Below are 21,807 nucleotides of genomic sequence, written 5' to 3' on the forward strand. Positions count from 1 at the left end.
CCAAGCCCTACTTATAACCGTCCTATTAGGATTCTACTTTACAGCACTTCAAGCAATAGAATATTATGAAGCTCCATTCTCAATTGCTGATGGAGTCTATGGATCAACCTTTTTTGTCGCCACAGGATTTCATGGTCTCCACGTAATCATTGGATCCTCCTTCCTCTTGATTTGCCTCCTCCGCCTCGTAAAATTCCACTTCACATCCAACCACCACTTTGGTTTTGAAGCAGCGGCCTGATACTGACATTTTGTTGACATTATCTGACTGTTCCTCTACATAACAATCCATTGATGAGGATCTTGCCCTTCTAGTATATTAATTACAATTGACTTCCAATCTCTAAAATCTGGATCAAAACCAGAGAAAGGCAATTAACATCATCCTCTTTATATTCACAATTTCTCTATCACTATGTATTATCTTAACTTCACTAAACCTTTGATTAGCTCAAATAAATCCAGATTCAGAAAAATTATCCCCATACGAATGTGGTTTTGACCCACTGGGCTCTGCCCGCCTCCCATTTTCAATCCGATTCTTCCTTGTCGCAATCTTATTCCTCTTGTTCGACCTAGAAATTGCCCTCCTACTGCCCCTCCCATGGGCTACTCAACTCCTCTCCCCCCTCACTACCTTAACATGAACCTCCACAGTCATTCTCCTCCTCGCACTAGGGCTAATTTATGAATGAATTCAAGGGGGCTTAGAATGAGCAGAATAACTTCAGAAAGTTAGTCTAGCAAAGACAGTTGATTTCGGCTCAACAAACCACAGTCCTACCCCGTGACTTTCTCAATGACCTTTCTGCATTTAAGCTTCTACTCTGCCTTCACCCTAAGTAGTCTAGGACTAGCCTTTCACCGAATACACCTAATTTCTGCCCTGCTATGCTTAGAAAGCATAATACTATCAATATACATTGCCCTCTCCATATGACCTATTCAAACCCAAACAACATCCCCCACCTTAATGCCCATTCTTATGTTAGCATTCTCAGCCTGTGAAGCAGGCACCGGTCTAGCAGTCCTAGTAGCTTCCACCCGAACTCACGGATCGGATCATTTACACAATCTAAACCTTCTACAATGTTAAAAATTATTCTCCCCACAGTCATATTACTCCCCATGACCCTCTTATCTCCTCCAAAATTCCTATGACTCAATGTCACCTGGCACAGCCTCTTAATTGCAACCGCTAGCTTACAATGACTTCCTTCAACCTATTACCCTAGCAAAAACCTATCACCATGACTTGGAACTGATCAAATTTCATCCCCCTTATTAGTTCTATCTTGTTGACTTCTACCTCTTATAATCCTGGCAAGCCAAAATCACCTTCAACAAGAACCTCCCACACGAAAATATATTTTTACCATAACCATAATCCTCACCCAACCATTCATTATCTTGGCCTTCTCAGCCTTAGAACTGATATTATTTTATATCGCATTCGAAGCTACCCTAATCCCTACCCTAATTCTAATCACACAATGGGGTAGCCAACCAGAACGTTTAAGTGCTGGAATCTACCTCTTATTTTATACACTAATTAGTTCTCTTCCCCTATTAGTAGTGATCCTCTATCTTCACACTCAAACAGGAACTATACACATCACTATAATAAAACTTTCACACTCATCTCTTACAAACTCCTGAACAGGCCTCATATCAAGTCTAGCCCTATTGCTCGCTTTCATAGTGAAAGCTCCCCTTTACGGACTACACCTATGACTCCCAAAAGCCCACGTAGAGGCACCAATCGCAGGATCCATACTCCTAGCTGCGCTCCTCCTCAAACTTGGGAGATACGGCATTATGCGTACCTCAATAATTACAAACTCCCTATTAGACTACCTCTACTACCCATTTTTAACCCTAGCCTTATGAGGGGCACTAATGACAAGCTCCATCTGCCTACGCCAAATCGACCTTAAGTCATTAATCGCCTACTCCTCAGTAAGCCACATAGGTCTAGTCATTGCCGCAACAATAATCCAAACCCACTGATCCTTTTCAGGGGCCATAATCCTAATGATTTCACATGGACTCACCTCTTCCATACTGTTTTGCCTAGCTAATACAAACTATGAACGCATACATAGTCGTACTCTCCTTCTAACACGAGGCCTACAACCCCTTTTACCTCTAACAGGAATCTGATGGCTCCTAGCCAACCTAACAAACATAGCCCTTCCTCCTACCACTAACCTGATAGCTGAATTAACTATCATAATTGCACTCTTCAACTGATCCACCTTCACCATTATCCTAACCGGAGCCACAACTCTACTAACTGCAGCCTATACCCTCTACATACTCCTTATAACCCAACGAGGTCCAACTCCAACCTATATTACAACCACCCAAAATTCAAATACACGAGAACATCTCCTTATAACACTTCATATCCTACCCTCCCTCCTCCTCATCCTAAAACCAGAGCTAATCTCAGGAATTCCCACATGCAAGCATAGTTTTAAACCAAACATTAGACTGTGATCCTAAAAATAGAAGTTAAACTCTTCTTGCCTGCCAAGGGGAGGTTTAACCAACAAGAACTGCTAACTCTTGCATCTGAGCCTAAGACCTCAGCCCCCTTACTTTTAAAGGATAATAGCAATCCACTGGTCTTAGGAGCCATTCATCTTGGTGCAAGTCCAAGGAAAAGTAATGGACTTCCCATTAATCCTCAACACCTCTATATTCTTGACCCTGGCTACCCTCTCTATACCCATCCTACTCCCCCTCCTATCCAAAAACTACCTAAACTCTCCAACAACCATCATACACACTGTTAAAACTTCCTTCATAGTTAGTTTAATTCCCATAATCCTCTCCATCTACTTAAATATGGAAAATACCACTTTCTATTGAGAATGAAAATTTATTGCGAACTTCAAAATCCCTTTTAGCCTTAAAATAGACCAATACTCCTTAACGTTTTTTCCTATTGCACTATTCGTAACATGATCTATTCTTCAATTTACAACATGATATATAGCCTCAGAACCCCACACCACAAAATTCTCTCTTTACCTTCTAATCTTTCTCATTGCAATACTCATCTTAATCATCGCTAATAACATATTCCTCTTATTTATCGGCTGAGAGGGAGTCGGAATTATATCCTTCCTCCTGATTGGATGGTGACACGGTCGAGCAGAAGCCAACACCGCTGCACTTCAAGCCGTACTTTACAACCGTATTGGGGATATTGGACTAATCCTCTGCATAGCATGACTAGCATCCTCAATAAACACTTGAGAAATTCAACAGCAATCCTCCCCAAACCAAATATCCCTTCTCCCTCTCTTAGGGCTCATCCTAGCCACCACAGGTAAATCCGCCCAATTTGGCCTGCATCCATGACTCCCAGCAGCTATAGAAGGGCCAACCCCTGTATCTGCCCTACTCCATTCCAGCACAATAGTAGTTGCCGGAATCTTTCTACTTATTCGCACTCACCACATATTATGTAACAACCAAATTGCCCTAACTATGTGCCTTTGTATAGGTGCCCTATCCACCCTATTTGCCGCTACATGCGCTCTTACCCAAAACGACATCAAAAAAATTATTGCTTTCTCTACATCCAGCCAACTAGGACTAATAATAGTCACTATTGGCCTAAATCTACCTCAACTAGCCTTCCTACACATCTCTACGCATGCATTCTTTAAAGCCATACTCTTCCTTTGCTCTGGGTCTATCATTCACAGCCTTAACGGTGAACAAGACATTCGAAAAATAGGAGGATTACAGAAACTACTCCCTACAACTACCTCATGCCTGACAATCGGAAATTTAGCTCTCATAGGAACACCATTTTTAGCAGGGTTTTACTCAAAAGATCTCATTATCCAAAGTCTTAACACCTCCTATCTAAACACCTGAGCACTCCTCCTAACCCTCGTAGCTACAGTTTTTACTGCAACTTACAGCCTACCTATAGCCCTACTAGTACAAACTGACTACACCCGGATTCCCTCCATTACTCCCATCAATGAAAACAACCCAGCAGTCACAAACCCAATTACTCGTCTCGCTCTCAGAAGTATTATAGCTGGTCTATTAATTACCTCTTATATCTCCCCTACAAAAACCCCTCCTATAACCATACCACTGGTCACAAAAACCACTGCTATCATTATTACAACATTAGGCATCATTCTGGCATTAGAACTATCAAAACTCACACATACCTTCTCTGCCCCCAAACAAAATATCACTATAAACTTCACCAGCACTCTAGGATATTTTAACCCCCTTATACACCGCCTCAGCTCTACTAAACTCCTAAACAACGGCCAGAACATTGCATCCCATTTAATCGACCTATCCTGATATAAAAAAATAGGCCCAGAAGGACTAGCGACCCTTCAACTCAAAGTATCCAAAATCTCAACTACTCTACACTCCGGACTAATCAAAACCTATCTAGGATCCTTCGCTCTATCTATCTTAATTATAATCTTATTTACACAGAACTAAGGATTAATGGCCCCTAACTTACGAAAACATCACCCCCTTCTAAAAATAATCAACAATTCTTTAATTGACCTCCCAACACCACCAAACATTTCCGCCTGATGAAACTTTGGATCTCTTCTTGGCATCTGTCTAACAATCCAAATCACCACTGGCCTCCTACTAGCAATACATTATACAGCGGATATCACTCTGGCATTCACGTCCGTCGCCCATACATGCCGAAATGTTCAATTCGGCTGACTAATCCGAAACCTCCATGCAAACGGCGCCTCCTTCTTCTTCATATGCATTTACCTACACATTGGACGAGGATTCTACTATGGTTCCTACCTATATAAAGAAACCTGAAACACAGGAGTTATTCTCCTCTTAACTCTAATAGCAACTGCCTTCATAGGATATGTCCTCCCATGAGGCCAAATATCATTCTGAGGCGCTACAGTAATTACTAACCTATTCTCAGCAATTCCTTACATTGGCCAAACACTTGTAGAATGAGCTTGAGGAGGATTCTCAGTTGACAACCCTACACTTTCCCGGTTCTTTGCCCTCCACTTCCTCCTCCCATTCTTAATTGCAGCTCTCACCCTCATCCACTTAACTTTCTTACACGAAACAGGCTCAAACAACCCCTTAGGTATTTATTCAGACTGCGACAAAATCCCATTCCACCCCTATTTCTCAATAAAAGATATTCTAGGCCTTTTGTTCCTCCTCATTCCTCTAATAACACTTGCCATATTCTCACCCAACCTCTTAGGAGATCCAGAAAATTTTACACCTGCAAACCCATTAGTAACACCTCCCCACATTAAACCTGAGTGGTACTTCCTATTTGCATATGCCATCCTATGATCAATCCCCAACAAATTAGGAGGAGTCCTAGCCCTAGCCGCCTCCGTCTTAATTCTATTTCTAGCCCCATTCCTCCACATATCAAAGCAACGAACTATAACCTTCCGACCTCTCTCCCAACTTCTATTCTGAATCCTAGTAACAAATCTTTTAATCCTTACATGAATCGGTAGCCAACCAGTCGAACATCCATTTATTATCATTGGACAACTCGCCTCAGCTACCTACTTCACAATCATTCTCATCTTATTCCCCATTACTAGTCTCCTAGAAAATAAGATACTCAACCTCTAACCACTCTAATAGTTTATAAAAAACGTTGGTCTTGTAAACCAAAGACTGAAGGCCGCCCCCTTCTTAGAGTTTTCCAAAAAATATCCAAGCACCCCCCAACTTTCCAATCAACACGTACATCAAGGGGAGGGGCCCCCCCTCCCCACATACCCTACGGTATGTATTACTTTGCATAGCATCCTCCACCACATTAGACATAACATGCATGTAGGAAAATCTGACATACTATTATTGCAAAAACCATCCAAATTTCCATACTATCTCCCATACAATCCAAAACTTGTCATTCACAGATCTAGGCACATTCCCACACAAGGACATAACATGTCATGTTCTAGGAATAATCCCGCCAAATGAACTAAAACCTAAGGCTGCTAATTTTTGCATAAAATCCTTCTCAATACGAGGAACGTCACAGAACCTAAAATCCATGGTCCATGGACCACTCACCACTTAACCTTGCTCTCTGTACCAACCAAGAAGTGCTGAGTTATTTATAAGTCATACTCCTCACGAGAAACCAGCAACCCGGCGTTAGTAATGTTTATCATGTCCAGCTTCAGGTGTATTCTTTCCCTTTCCACCAATAACCCACTCTCATAACTTGCTCTTTGTCGCCTCTGGTTCCTCGGTCAGGGCCATAACTTGCTTAATTTTCCTAAACTTGCGCTCCGTTACTAATGGTTGGGGATGTTCGGCCAACCTGGACCTCGTGATCGCGGCATTTTCTCTCTTCTAAACTTTTGGTTTTTTTTTTTGGGGTAGATCTCAATAAGCCCTTCAGAGTGCTCCGCCAGGGGGCTCCCATTAATGGTTGACATGGACCCCTTATGGTCGGCGAGCGGTTTTCTCACTTTCGTGTGAAAATTAATGATATGGTTTCAAGTGTTATTCGGTCTCATACTGTTGCACAGATGCACTGTCACGTGCTGTTGGCTTGGTTTTTCCATTACGTCTCTCATCAAGTTGCAATTTAATTAATGTACGCCAGACATATTTTTTGTCGTCAATTTCACAAAAAATGACAAAAATTTTGTCATTTTTTGCAATGATCTAGGGACTTTCCCTCTATTCATCATTAATTTTTGTTTTTAAATTTTTTAACAAAAATTTCAAATTTTACAAACTTTCCATTCCCCTAATTTTCCAATTCAGACATTTGCATCATCAATTTGTTAAATTTTTTAACACACTTTAATCTACCCCATCATTTCCTTTCATCATTCATTTCTTCATTTGTTTGTTTACACTTTAATCTACCCCATCATTTCCTTTCATCATTCATTTCTTCATTTGTTTGTTTACACTTTAATCTACCCCATCATTTCCTTTCATCATTCATTTCTTCATTTGTTTGTTTACACTTTAATCTACCCCATCATTTCCTTTCACCCTCTTACCTCCCCAATTAATCGCCCCCACTACTCTAACTAATATTCCACCCACATACACCTTTAACAGTTGGTCCCAAACTTTTTTCCAACCCTTCAGAAAAAAAGGAATCAAACCTTTATCACCAACTCCCAAAGCTGGCATTTTCATTAAACTATTCTCTGAACCACACCTCCTTAAACCGCCCGAATTGCCCCATGAGACAACCCTCGTACAAGTTCTAGCACAACAAACAATGTCAGCAACAGACCCCAGCCCGCAATTAAAAATTGTCCCACCCCCCAAGAATAAAACATAGCCGCTCCCTCAAAATCCAACCGAATAGATAAAACACCCCCACTATCCACCGTGTTTATCCCTAACCACTCTAACTCAGATAGCCCTATAATAAACACCCCACCCCCCAACACTAAAACTAACCCAGCACCATACCCAACAACCTGCCAGTCCCCTCAGGTCTCAGGAAATGGATCTGCTGCCAATGAAACCGAATACACAAAAACCACTAACATCCCACCTAAATATACCAGAAATAACACTAGTGATACAAAAGACACCCCCAAACTCATTAACCATCCACACCCTACAATAGACGCCAACACTAACCCCACTACTGCATAGTATGGAGAAGGACTGGAAGCAACTGCTAGTCCTCCCAAAATAATACTAACACTTAAAAATAGTATAAAGTACGTACGTCATAACAATTCCTGCTTGGCCTCTATCCAAGACCTTTGGCCTGAAAAACCATCGTTGTAATTTCAACTACAAGAACATAAAACCTTAACAAACCCGCCCACAACACTACAATCCTGCCCCTTTCTACTCTTCTAACTTCTCAACAACACATTTTTGTTATCCACTAGAACTACTTCTCCAACCACTAAACAAATCCTAAATCAATAGCAACTATTACTACAACTAAAACAAGCCCAAATAATAATCACTATGCCTATAACAGCCTTAGTCCTTGTAGCTTACAATAAAGCATAACACTGAAGATGTTAAGACGGCTATTACACATACCCAAGGACAAAAAAGACTTAGTCCTAACCTTACAGTTAGTTCTTGCCAAATATATACATGCAAGTATCCGCATCCCAGTGAAAATGCCCTCAGCACCTTAAAAAGACAGCAGGAGCAGGCATCAGGCACACCACTCCAATTGTAGCCCAAAACGCCTTGCCTAGCCACACCCCCACGGGTTTTCAGCAGTAATTAATATTAAGCAATAAGTGTAAACTTGACTTAGTTAAAGCAACTTACCAGGGTTGGTAAATCTTGTGCCAGCCACCGCGGTCACACAAGAAACCCAAATTAACTTTATACGGCGTAAAGAGTGGTTTTTCTTTATCATTTCAACTAAGACTGAAATGTAACCAAGCTGTTATAAGCACAAAATGCATCCAATACTCCCATAGAAATGATCTTAGCTTCATGATCAACAAAACTCCACGAAAGCCAGGACACAAACTGGGATTAGATACCCCACTATGCCTGGCCCTAAATCCCGATGCTTTCACCACTTAAGCATCCGCCTGAGAACTACGAGCACAAACGCTTAAAACTCTAAGGACTTGGCGGTGCTCCAAACCCACCTAGAGGAACCTGTTCTATAACCGAGAACCCACGATACACCCAACCATCCCTTGCCAAATCAGCCTATATACCGCCGTCGTCAGCCCACCCCTAAACTGAGGGTTTAACAGTGGGCACAACAGCAACATCCCACTAATAAGACAGGTCAAGGTATAGCTCATGAGATGGTAGAAATGGGCTACATTTTCTAGCATAGAATACCTCACGACAAGGAGTGTGAAATCACTCCTAAAAGGCGGATTTAGCAGTAAAGCAGGATAATAATGCCTCCTTTAAGCTGGCTCTGAAGCACGTACATACCGCCCGTCACCCTCCTCACAAGCTAGGATTAATTTTATTTATAATAAACCCCTAAGCTAGAGATGAGGCAGGTCGTAACAAGGGAAGTGTACCGGAAGGTGCACTTAGTCTACCAAGACGTAGCTATAACTAAAGCATTCAGCTTACACCTGAAAGATATCTGTTCCATATCAGATCGCCTTGAAGCCTAACTCTAGCTCTTCTACCAGATTACATAGAAACTAAGTTAATACTACCCATTAAATCAAAACATTCTCTCACTCAACCTAGTCTAGGCGATAGAAAGGTAAACTCAAGACGCAATAGAGATCATGTACCGTAAGGGAAGAATGAAATAGTAATGACAAACCAAGCAATAAATAGCAAAGACCAACCCTTGTACCTTTTGCATCATGATTTAGCCAGAACTACCCAAGCAAAACGCCAATTTAAGCTTGCTTCCCCGAAACCCAAGCAAGTTACTTACGAGCAGCTATCTACTGAGCAAACCTGTCTCTGTTGCAAAAGAGTGGGAAGACTCGTTAGTAGTGGCGAAAAGCCAATCGAGCTGGGTGATAGCTGGTTGCCTATGAAATGAATCTTAGTTCCCTCTTAATTCACCTCCCAAGACTACACTCAACCCACATGAAGCGAATTAAGGGTTATTTAAAGGAGGTACAGCTCCTTTAAAAAAGAATACACTCTCCCCTAGCGGATAAATTTAATTACAGCTTAATTGTGGGCCTTCAAGCAGCCACCATTAAAGAATGCGTCAAAGCTCCTCACCTAAAAAAATCTAAACTTCCTCATGACTCCCTCTTCCCCAATAGGCCAACTTATATTAAATAAGAGAATTTATGCTAAAATAAGTAACTAGGGATCCCCTCTATGGCGCAAGCTCACATTACAACATTATTAACAATCCACAGGATATTTTTTAACCTTAACAAGACCTTATACCCAAAACTCTGTTAACCCACCTATGGAGCGCCCCCAAAGACGATTAAAATCTGTAAAAGGAACTAGGCAAATCCAAGGCCCGACTGTTTACCAAAAACATAGCCTTTAGCAAACCAAGTATTAAAGGTGAAGCCTGCCCAGTGACAATTCGTTCAACGGTCGCGGTATCCTAACCGTGCAAAGGTAGCGCAATCAATTGTCCCATAAATCGGCACTTGTATGAATGGCTTAACGAGGTCTTAGCTGTCTCCTACAGATAATCAGTGAAATTGATCTTCCCGTGCAAAAGCAGGAATAACCCCATAAGACAAGAAGACCCTGTGGAACTTTGAAATCTGCTACCACTCCCATAAACAATACTCACCCACAGGGCCTACTCCCCCGGGATTTTGCTGGTGTGCATTTTTTGGTTGGGGCGACCTTGGAGACAAACTTAACCTCCAAATATCAGACAATCCATCTTAACCAAGAACTACCCATCAACGTGCTAATAGTAACCAGACCCAATATAATTGATTAATGAACCTAGCTACCCCAGGGATAACAGCGCAATCTCCTTCAAGAGTCCACATCGACAAGGAGGTTTACGACCTCGATGTTGGATCAGGACATCCTAGTGGTGCAACCACTACCAAGGGTTCATTTGTTCAACGATTAACCGTCCTACGTGATCTGAGTTCAGACCGGAGTAATCCAGGTCGGTTTCTATCTATGTTACAACTCCTTCTAGTACGAAAGGATCGAAGAAGTAAGGCCTATGCCACAAGCACGCCTTCGCACCCAGTAATGAACCCAACTAAATTACTAAGAGCTCCACCATAACCCCCTCCTAGAAAAGGACCGCTAGCGTGGCAGAGCTTGGTAAATGCAGAAGGCTTAAGCCCTTTACCCAGAGGTTCAAATCCTCTCCCTAGCTCCAACGCAAACCACATGACAATTCACTTAACCCTCACTTACTTTATTATATCAATATCCTATGCTCTCTCCATCCTCATCGCCGTAGCATTTCTTACCCTAGTTGAACGTAAGATTCTAAGTTATATGCAAGCCCGAAAAGGGTCTAATATTGTAGGACCATTTGGCCTCTTACAACCTATAGCAGATGGAGTAAAGCTATTCATTAAAGAACCCATTCGTCCATCAACTTCATCCCCTTACTTATTTATATCTACTCCTATCTTAGCCCTTCTCCTAGCAATTACAATCTGAACACCACTTCCCCTACCCTTTCCCCTTACTGACCTAAACCTTGGCATACTCTTCCTTCTAGCTCTATCTAGCTTGGCAGTCTACTCAATTCTATGATCAGGGTGAGCCTCTAACTCAAAATATGCCTTAATCGGCGCCCTCCGAGCAGTCGCACAAACTATCTCTTACGAAGTTACCCTAGCCATTATTCTCCTATCCGTAATTATCCTTAGTGGTAACTACACCCTCAATACCCTAGCTACAACTCAAGAACCTCTCTACCTCATTTTCTCCTCCTGGCCCTTAGCAATAATATGATATATCTCCACTCTTGCCGAAACAAACCGCGCTCCATTTGACCTGACAGAAGGAGAATCTGAACTAGTCTCAGGGTTCAACGTAGAATATGCTGCAGGGCCATTCGCCTTGTTTTTTCTTGCCGAATATGCTAATATTATACTAATAAATGCACTCACAACCATTCTATTCCTAAACCCCAGCTCACTTAATCTCCCTCAAGAACTCATTCCCCCTACTTTAGCTACAAAGCCCCTCCTCCTTTCCGCAGGATTCTTATGAGTCCGCGCCTCTTACCCTCGATTCCGATATGATCAACTCATACATTTGCTTTGAAAAAACTTCTTACCCCTAACATTAGCCTTATGCCTATGGCATACCAGCCTTCCTATCTCCTATGCAGGCCTACCCCCCTACCTAAGACACTCAAGGAAATGTGCCTGAATCCAAAAGGGTTACTATAATAAAGTAAACATAGAGGTATACCAATCCTCTCATTTCCTAATTTTAGAAAAGTAGGAATCAAACCTACACTAAAGGAATCAAAATCCTCTATACTCCCTCTATATTATTTTCTAGTAAGGTCAGCTAATTAAGCTATCGGGCCTATACCCAGAAAATGATGGTTTAACGCTACCTTAAACCCCAAACCATAAACCCTAAAACCTAAACCCTAACCCTTGCTAACCTTAACCCTAACCCTAACCCTAACATCTCATAGCAGAGGGAGGGAGGGGCCTGATTCCTCATCAGATATATCAACAGTCAAAAGCCTGTAAGCTCAGCTCTTGCCTTTTCAGGGCTTCACACCGTCAGCACTGGAGGGAGGGAGGGGCCCGACTGCTCATCAGAGGTATCATGCAAGTCAAAAGCCTGAAAAGTCTCCTAGAATGCATAAATCATTAACCATTTCAGTCTCTGACAATTGGTCCACACAGTAACTGCAAGCTATGCCCAAAGTCTGTTCCCTAACCTTAGAAGAGAGACTGCAACCCTCGAGATGTTGGAGGCTCGAGGCATGGTCCGTGACACTAATCATGGCTATAACTCATAACTTCTTGGAGTATGGGGACTTCCCTCCTTCACCCCCGGCAGATCAAGGCCACCACTTCAACTGACAGACATGGAAGCATCGCTGGACCCCGTGGGCGGTGACTATATACATCTGTCCACTCTCAGCTTTTCTTTCTCTTACTCTCCCTTGCTCTTATCCTGCCTTTCTCTCCCCTATGCATTTTCTTCCCCCCCCCAAAGGTTATCTCTGTGTCACATTGTGGTATGACAGTACCCAAACTGCTAGCATGCCTGTTGATACAGAATTGTTAAAATAAACCTTGCCAGTATATGTTTTCAGACACCGATTATTTAGTGTCGTTTCACCTTAATCCACCCCAAGGGAATTATTAATAAAAACCTGAATTACCCCCTCTCCCCTTTTCCTGGGGCGGGTTGTAACACCAATCAGCACTGACTCTGCCCAGTAGGCGGAGCCAGTGACACAGAACAATCAACACGGACTCCAGCTCTTGACTCCACCCAGTGGGCGGGGCCAGTGCTCTATAGAAGCAGAGTACATACCGGACGGCGGTGGGTATTCTGCCAGACACGCAAAAGAACAGCAACAGCAAAAGCAGAGACCCAAGAGAAAAAGCAAAAGATTCTGACAGCAGTGGGCACTGAATCGGGTTTATAGCCCGAGAGGGGTTTACTGGGCACCACTGCGTTCCTGGAATGGGGTAAACCCGCGATAGTTAGATCGCGCATTGAGACAGATTCTGACTAACCCTAACCCTAACCCCAACCCTAACCCCTAACCCCTACCCTAACCCTAACCTTAACCCTAACCCGAACCCTAAAGCATTCGCTTTTTTAGGATTAGGGTCAGGGAATCGGGTTTGCGCATAGCTTGCAGTCTCTTTTTTAAGGTTAGGTTCAGAGAAAAGGGTTTGCGTATAGCTTGCAGTCTCTTTTTTAAGGTTAGGGTTAGGTAACAGGGTTTGCGCATAGTTTGCCGTCTCTTTTTTAAGGTTAGGGTTAGGGAAGAGGGTTTGCGCATAACTTGCAGTCTCGTTTTTAGGGTTAGGGTTAGGGAAAAGGGTTTGTGCATAGCTTGCATTCTCATTTTTAAGGTTAGGGTTAGGGAAAAAGGTTTGCGCATAGCTTGCAGTCTCTTGGTTAGGGTTAGGGAACAGGGTTTGCGCATAGTTCCCAGTCTCTCTTTTAATGTTGGGGTTAGGGGACAGTGCTCTATAGAAGTAGAGTACATACTGGACGGCGGTGGGTATTCTGCCAGACACGCAACTGAACAGCAACAGCAAAAGCAGAGACCCAAGAGAAAAAGCAAAAGATTCACACAGCGGTGGGCAATGAATCGGGCTTATAGCCTGAGAGGGGCTTATTGGGCACCGCTGCGTGTCCAGAATGGGCTAAAACCGCGATTGTTAGATCGCGCACTGAGACAAATTCTTCCTAACCCTAACCCTTACCCATACCCCTAACCCTAACCCTAACCCTAACCCTAACAGTAACCCTGTCTTTTGCTAACCCTAAACCTAACCCTAACCCTAACCCTAACTTTTGCTAACTCTAACTCTAACCCTAAATTTCCTAACCCGAACCCTAACCCTTTCTAACCCTAACCCTAACTCAAAACCTAACCCTAACCCTAACCCTAATCCTAACCTTAAACCCTAACCCTAACCCTAACCCTAACACTAAACCCTAAACCAAAAGGAAACTTCCTTTGCTATGCCTACTGGGCGGAGTCAGTGCTGATTGGTGTTACAACCCGCCCCAGGAAAAGGGGAGAGGGGGTAACTCAGGTTTTTATTAATAATTCCCTTGGGGTGGATTAAAGTGAAACGACACTAAATAATCGGTGTCTGAAAACATATACTGGCAAGGTTTATTTTAACAATTCTGTATCAACAGGCATGCTAGCAGTTTGGGAGTTGGGCTATCAGTTGGGAGGCATGGCTGAAAATAGGAAAGAACAGCCCTAATTCCCAGGAAAGAAAGCCTGGAAGCTTTGGCTTTGTGGTGCAGTTGGTGGGCCACACTGGGCACTCCATGGGCAGGCAGCAAGAGTTTTCTGGATCTGGGAGTCAATCTGGGGGCCTCGGAGTGTTTGAGGGGAAGTTGGGAGTGTCCTGTGGGACCAGGATGGGATTTGAGGGCTCCTGGAGGGGCTGGGACGGGTGTATACTGCGGGCATCGTCTAGTATTGATGGGGGTAATCAGTGAGCTGACTGTTTCATAATCATCCAAATTTTAACATACAATATGATTATTAGAATAAAAAGCAAAAAGGTAATATCAACAAAACAGTGACAGGGTGAAGCTCTTGGTTGAAGACTGGTTTCTTCTTTTTCTCCAGTGATTTTAATTCTTTTTCGTCTGGGTTTTAATCCCATCTTTGGCATTTTGCTGCGAACATTTTGTCCCCATATCCATTGGAAATTGTATTAACTGTTGATGAGAACAAAGTGGAATCCCAAGGTATGTGATATATTGATAGGATTTCACTGGTTGGCTTTTAATTTGTCCAGGTTTATCGCCATAATGCTTCTGCTCTTTAACCACTTGAATCAGAATGAATTGAGTTGTTTTCTGGGTCAGGTTCTCTTTTTGAGTCCAAGGTTTTTTAGTGGATTCAGTATCAGGTACAAAGGAAATTGAGGGAGGTAAAGAATAATCTTCCCTTTGTTCATTATCACAGGGATCACTCAGTCTATTTTCATTAATGTGAGGAAAGCTGGGAGAATCTAGAAACATCAGTTGAACTTCAAATTCTCCTTGTTTCTTTCTCTCCTGAGACTTAGAATCAGGGTTCTCTGTGGTTTCCCAAGTCTCAATGCCAGGGTAAGACACTGGTTTATGAAGTTGCCTGACCAAACCAGGAGCCTGCTTTTTTAGCAACAGTTTTCTCTCTGCACTCTGGCGCAACAAGACTTTGAAGGTGGTCAACCTCAGTTTGAAGCAGTTCATTTTTAGCAACAAGTTTATCCGATTTTTCTCCTGTTTCCCTCTCAAAGGCTAACGATGACTTCAGCACTACATTTTCTGATTTCAAAACAGGAGATTCAACATCAGAAATCCATTCATGACTTCCCTGTCAGCACTCCATCCAAATGTCTGTGCTCTCACTTTGACCTGAGAGAAACCTCAGGCAGGTGGAAAAGGGCAGATAAAGAAAAAACAGATGGGTCCAGCAGAAGTGATGCTGCTTCTGTCAAAAGCAGAGCAGAGACCGAAAGCACTTTAGGAAGTTGCTTACAGAAGCACTTGTGCATTCCAAGTTACAGCTCAGGAGTCTCAGTGACTTGTCCAACATGAGAGTTTCTTTTCCATTTCTCAACCCCCAGATTCCTCAGGAGTAGGAAACTGGAAACACTGACTGAGAAAAGCTCCATTCCTTCCTAATAATTCTGCTTTGCCCTTCACATTTGACAGGGCTCTTGGAAATGTGCTGGTGTGATCTGGATCTGTGAGCAGCCCTGACCTCCCAGAGCACTCATCCAATGGCAGGAATACCCCACCTGGCTCCTGCTGGGGTTCTTGCCACCACGACCCAGTATGGGTCAATGGAATGGGGAGCAGGGCGGTGGGACCAGTAAGGACCAGTTAAGGGGGTTGGGGGCACTTCAGCATCTCCATCAAGGTCAGACCAGTACAGAGCAGCATAGACCAGTATAGATCGGTATAGACCAGTATAAACCAGTATGGACCAGTATAGACCAATATGGGTCACTGGAATGGGGAATGGGGCAGTGGGACTGATAAGGACCAGTTAAGGGGCTTGGGGGCACTTCAGCATCTCCATCAAGGTCAGACCATTATAGACCAGTATAGACCAGTGTAGACCAGTATAGACCAGTATAGACCAGTATAGACCAGTATAGACCAGTAAAAAACCAGTACAGACCAGTATGGACCAGTATGGACCAGTACAGATCACTAGAACAGCGAGCAGGGTGGTGGGACCAGTAAGGACCAGTTAAGGGGGTTGGGGGCACTTCAGCATCTCCATCAAGGTCAGACCAGTACAGACTGGTACAAACCAGTATGGACCAGTAAAGACCAGAATAAACCAGGGTAGAGCAGTATAAACCGATATAAACCAGTACGGGTCACTGAAACAGGGAATGGGGTGGTGGGATCAGTAAGGACCAGTTAAGGGGGTTGGGGGCGCTTCATCATCTCCGTCAAGGTCAGACCAGTACAGACCAGTATAAACCAGTATAGACCAGTATGGACTGGTATAGACCGGTATAGACCAGTATAAACCAGTATGGACCAGTACGGGTCACTGGAACGCGGAATGGGGTGGTGGGACCAGTAAGGACCAGTTAAGGCAGAACTCAGCTGGGACTTAGTGGTTTGCGGGTGGGCGTGTCCCTTCTTTAGGTGGGCGTGGTCTCTCCCTGGTGGGCGTGTCCCATCCCAAGGTGGTCATAGCCTCTGCAAGTGGGCGTGTCTTTTGCATCCTCTCCCCCTCCCTGAACTGGGAGCTCAACTGGGACTTACTGGGGTTTGGGTGGGCGTGTCCCCTCCCAATGATGGACCCACTTTCAGCCCCTCCCCCCACCTTTAAGGGCCCCCCCAAAGCCCCTCCCCCCCTTCCTGCACCTCCCCAACCCTCAGGGTCTCTCCTGTCCCTCCCCCACCCTCAGGGTCCCTTCCTTCCCCTCCCCCCAGTGAACCTGCTACCCCTCCCCCACTCTCAGGAGCCCTCCCTGCCCCTCCCCCACCTTCAGGGGCCCTCAGGACCCCTCCCCCAACCTCAGAGACTCTCCTGCCCCTCCCCCACCCTCGGGGAACTTCCTACCCTTCCCCCATCCTCAGGGACCCTCAGGGCCCCTCCTTCACTTTCGGGGTCCCTCCCTGCCCCTCCCCAACCCTCAGGACCCTCCTGCCCCTCCCCCCACCTCGGGGTCCCTCCTGCCCCTCCCCCACCCTCAGGGACCCGCCTACCCCTCCCCCACCCTCAGGGACGGTCCTGCCCTTCCCCCACCCTCAGGGAACCTCCTGCCCTTCCCCCACGCTCAAGGACCATCCTGCTCCATCCCCACCCTCAGTGTTCCCTCCTTCCCCTCCCCCCCCCACTGGGGCCGTTACTGGTCCCTTACTGGTCTGTACTGGGAAGGGAGAGGGGAGGGGCCGCCCCCTCGAGGCCCCTCCCCCCCAGTGACGTCACCGGGTCCCAAAAATAGCCCCGGGGGCCCAAACTGGAGGGGGGACCTGGAGCCGCTCCCAGTGTGACCAGTTCAGGTACTGGGAGGGACTGGGAGGGAACTGGGAGGGACTGGGAGGGACTGGGAGGGGGCAGGGCTTCCCCCCCTTCCCCCCCTCCGTGTCCTTGGGGTGACCTTGGGGAGGGAGGGGGATGGGCCGCTCCCAGTGGCTCCCAGTAGCTCCCAGTAACCCCAGTAATGCCTCCGGTATCTCCAGTGACCCCCCCAGTAACCCCAGTGACCCCCCCAGTAGCTCCTAGTAGCTCCCAGTAACCCCAGTGTCTATCCCAGTAGCTCCCAGTAACTCCCAGTAATCCTAGTGTCCATCCCAGTAACTCCCAGTAACCCCAGTGTCCACCCCAGTAGCTCCCAGTAACTCCCAGTAAGACCCCAGTAGCTCCCAGTAACTCCCAGTAACCCCAGTGACGCCCCCAGTAGCTCCCAGTAACCCCAGTGTCCATCCCAGTAACCCCAGTGACCCCCTCAGTAGCTTCCAGTAGCTCCCAGTAACTCCCTGTGTCCCCCCCAGTGCCTCCCAGTATGTCCCAGTTTAACCCAGTTCCCCCCCCCGTGGGCCCTGGGCCGGGTGGGGGAGGGGCTGGCTCACATTTCCATGGCAACATCCCTTTCCCTCTGGCCCAGTTTCTCCCAGTTCCTCCCAGTTTAACCCAGTTTTTCCACATTTTTCCCCATTTTTCCACATTTCCCCCCATTTTCCCCATTTTTCCCAGATTTTCCCCCATTTTTCCACATTTTCATGAATTTTTCCCCATTTCCCCCCTCATTTTCCAGATTTTTCCCAATTTTCCTACATTTTCCCAGATTTTTTCCCATTTCCCCCCCATTTTCCCAGATTTTTCCCTATTTTGTCCAGATTTTCCAAGATTTTCCCCCATTTTCCCCGATTTTTCCCCATTTTTTCCACATTTTTCCCACATTTTCACACATTTTCACACATTTTTCTCCAGATTTTCCCAGATTTTTTTCCCATTTTTTTCCACATTTTCCCCGATTTTTTATCACATTTTTCCCAGATTTGCCCAGATTTCTTCCCCCATTTTCCTGGATTTTTCCCAGAATTTCCCATATTTTCCCCATTTCTCAAAAATTTTTTTTATCTTTCCCCATTTTTCCCCATTTCCTGGATTTTCTCCCATTTTTTCCACATTTTCCCAGATTTTTCCTCATTTTTCCCAGATTTTCCCAGATTTTTCCCCATTTTTCCCAGATTTTCCACAGATTTTTTCCCATTTTTTTAAATCTTTCCCCATTTTTCCCCATTTTCTGGGATTTTTTCCCATTTTTCTCCATTTCCCCCCATTTTCCCCAGAATTTCCAGCATTTCCCCCCCAGTTTGTCCCCATTTTCTCAGATTTCTCCCAGATTTTCCCAGATTTTTCCCTATTCTTTCCCCATTTTCCCGGATTTTCCCCAGATTTTTCCTCCACTTTTCCCAGAATTTCCCACATTTTCCCAGATTTTTCCCACATTTTTTCCCATTTTTCCCATATTTTCTCAGATTTTTCTCCAGATTTTCTTCAGATTTTCCCACATTTTCCCAGATTTCCCCCCATTTTTCTTGATTTTTCCCGATTTTCCCCATTTTTCCAGATTTTTTTCCCATTTTCACACATTTTTCCTCATTTTCCTCCATTTTCACGGATTTCTCCTCATTTCCCCCATTTTCCCACAGTTTTTCCCAATTTTTTCACATTTTCCCAGATTTTTCCCCATTTTCCCCATTTTCCCCAGATTTTTCCCCATTTCACCCCCATTTTCTCGGATTTTTCCCAATTTTCCCACATTTTCCCAAATTTTTTTCCACATTTTCCCAGATTTTCTCCCTATTTCCCCAGATTTTTCCTCATTTTTCCCATTTTTTCCCAGATTTTTTCCCAATTATTTTCCCCATTTTCCCAGATTTCCCCCCTTTTTTTCCCACATTTCCCCGGATTTTTTCCCAATTTCCCCCCATTTTCCATGATTTTTCCCACATTTTTTCCACATTTTCCCAGATTTTTCCTCATTTTCCCCCATTTTTCCCAGATTTTTCCCCATTTTTCTCAGATTTTTTTCCCCATATTTCCAGATTTTCCCAGAATATTCCCCATTTCCCCCCATTTTTTCCCTATTTTCCCAGATTTTTCCCATTTTTTCCCCTTTCCCCCCCCATTTTTTCCACATTTTTCCCAGATTTTCTCCCATTTTCCCCAGTTCCCCGGGTTTTTCCCAATTTTTCCCCATTTTCCCAGTTTTTTCCCAATTTTTTCCCCATTTTCCCGGATTTTTTCTCCATTTCCCCCCATTTTCCCAGATTTCCCCCCATTTTTCCCACATTTTCCCAGATTTTCACACATTTTTCCCCATTTTCCCCCTTTTTTTCCTCATTTTTCCATATTTTCCCATATTTTCCCCCATTTTCCCCAGAATTTCCCACATTTTCCCCCATTTTTCCCCAGTTCCCCGGATTTTTCTCACATTTTTCCCAGAATTTTCCGCAATTTCCCCATTTGCCCACATTTTCCCAGATTTTTCACCATTTTCCTGATTTGCCCCCCATTTTTCCCACATTTTCACAGATTTTTCTCCAGATTTCCCCCACATTTTTCCCCCATTTCCCCACATTTTCTTGGATTTTTGGGTCCCCAGTTTTCCAAATTTCCCAAATTTCCCCAGTGGGAAAAAATGGGGGGAAAAAACCAGGAATTTTGGGGAAAATGGGGACAAATTGGGGAAAAAAGTGGGAAATTTGGTGAACACGAATGAAAAATTGGGAAAAATGGGGGAAAATTTGAGAAAAAAGTGGGAAATTTGGGGAAAATTGATAAAAATGGGGAAAAATGGGGGGAAATTTAGGAAAACTGGGGGAAAATCCGGGAAAATGTGGAAAAATGGGGGAAATTTTGGGGAAAAAGTCAGAAATTTGGGGAAATGGGGGATTTTGAGGGGAAATGGAGGGAAAACTGGGAAAAAAGTAAGAAATTTGGGGAAAACGGGTGAAAAATCAGGAAAAATGGGGGATAATTGGGAAAAATTAGGGGAAATTTAGGAAAAAATTGGGAAAAAATGGCGGAATTTGGGGAAAATGGGGAAATTTGGGAAAAATGGGGTGAATTGAGAAAAAAAAGGGGGAATTTGGGTAAAATTGGATGAAAAATTGGGGAAAGTTGGGAAAAATGGGGGGAAATTTGGGGAAAATGGGGAAAAAATGGGGGAAATTTGGGAACAATGGAAGGAATTTGGAAAAAAAATGGGGAAAAATTGAGAAAAATGGGGTGAAATTTAGGAAAAATGGGGGAAATGGGGGAAATGGGGGGAAAATTGGGGAAAGAGTGGGAAATTTGGGAGAAATGGATGAAAAACTGGGAAAAATGAGGGGAAATTTGGGAAAAACTTGGGTGTCCCCACCAGGTTCGGCCCCGCCATGGCCCCGATAGCCCCGGGATCAGGTGAGACCCCTACCCCATGCCCCTCCCCCTCCCCCTCCCCGAGGTCACTGCCCTGACCCCCCGAGTCCAGGCTGTCACCCCTCCCCCACCCCGTGGCCCCTCCCACACTTTATGGTCCCTTCCCCATTCTGTGACCCCTACCCCATTCTGTAGCCCCTACCCCACTCTGTGACCCCTCTCCCACTTCATCGCCCCTCCCCCACTCTCTGACCCCTCCCCCACTCTATGGCCCCTCATCTACTTTATGGCCCCTCCCCCACTCTCAGACCCTTCCCCCACTTTATGGCCCCTCCCCCACTCTGTGGCTCCTCCCCCACTCTATGGCCCCTCATCCACTTTATGGCCCCTCCCCCACTCTCAGACCCTTCCCCCACTTTATGGCCCCTCCCCCACTCTGTGGCTCCTCCCCCACCGACACCTTCTCCCTGCAGAGAGAACAGCCAACACACTATTTCACTTCTCACTTTAACAAAGCTCTTTTCTCCTTCAAGCCCCTCAAAGGCGCCAAGGCCACATAGGAGGCCACACACAAACAGTACTTCTCTTCCCACTTGACTACACCTTCTCCCTCACTCTTCTACAGGGAACACCAGGAATCTGCTCGCAGAGGCCTCTCCTTTCCCATCAGTAGCTCAGCACAAGGAGTTAAAGGAGCTCAAGCCTTAGGCCACAGGAGCTGACAGCGAGGAAACTTTGGGAGCAAACTAATGCTACTAAAACGGACCCAGCTGAATCCAGCACACAATCACAGAATCCAAGAGTCCTTC

This window comes from Manacus candei, unplaced genomic scaffold, assembly GCF_025592945.1.
Source record: "Manacus candei isolate 608988 ecotype Guabito, Panama unplaced genomic scaffold, ASM2559294v1 h1tg000086l, whole genome shotgun sequence".
Taxonomy (NCBI): Eukaryota; Metazoa; Chordata; class Aves; order Passeriformes; family Pipridae; genus Manacus; species Manacus candei.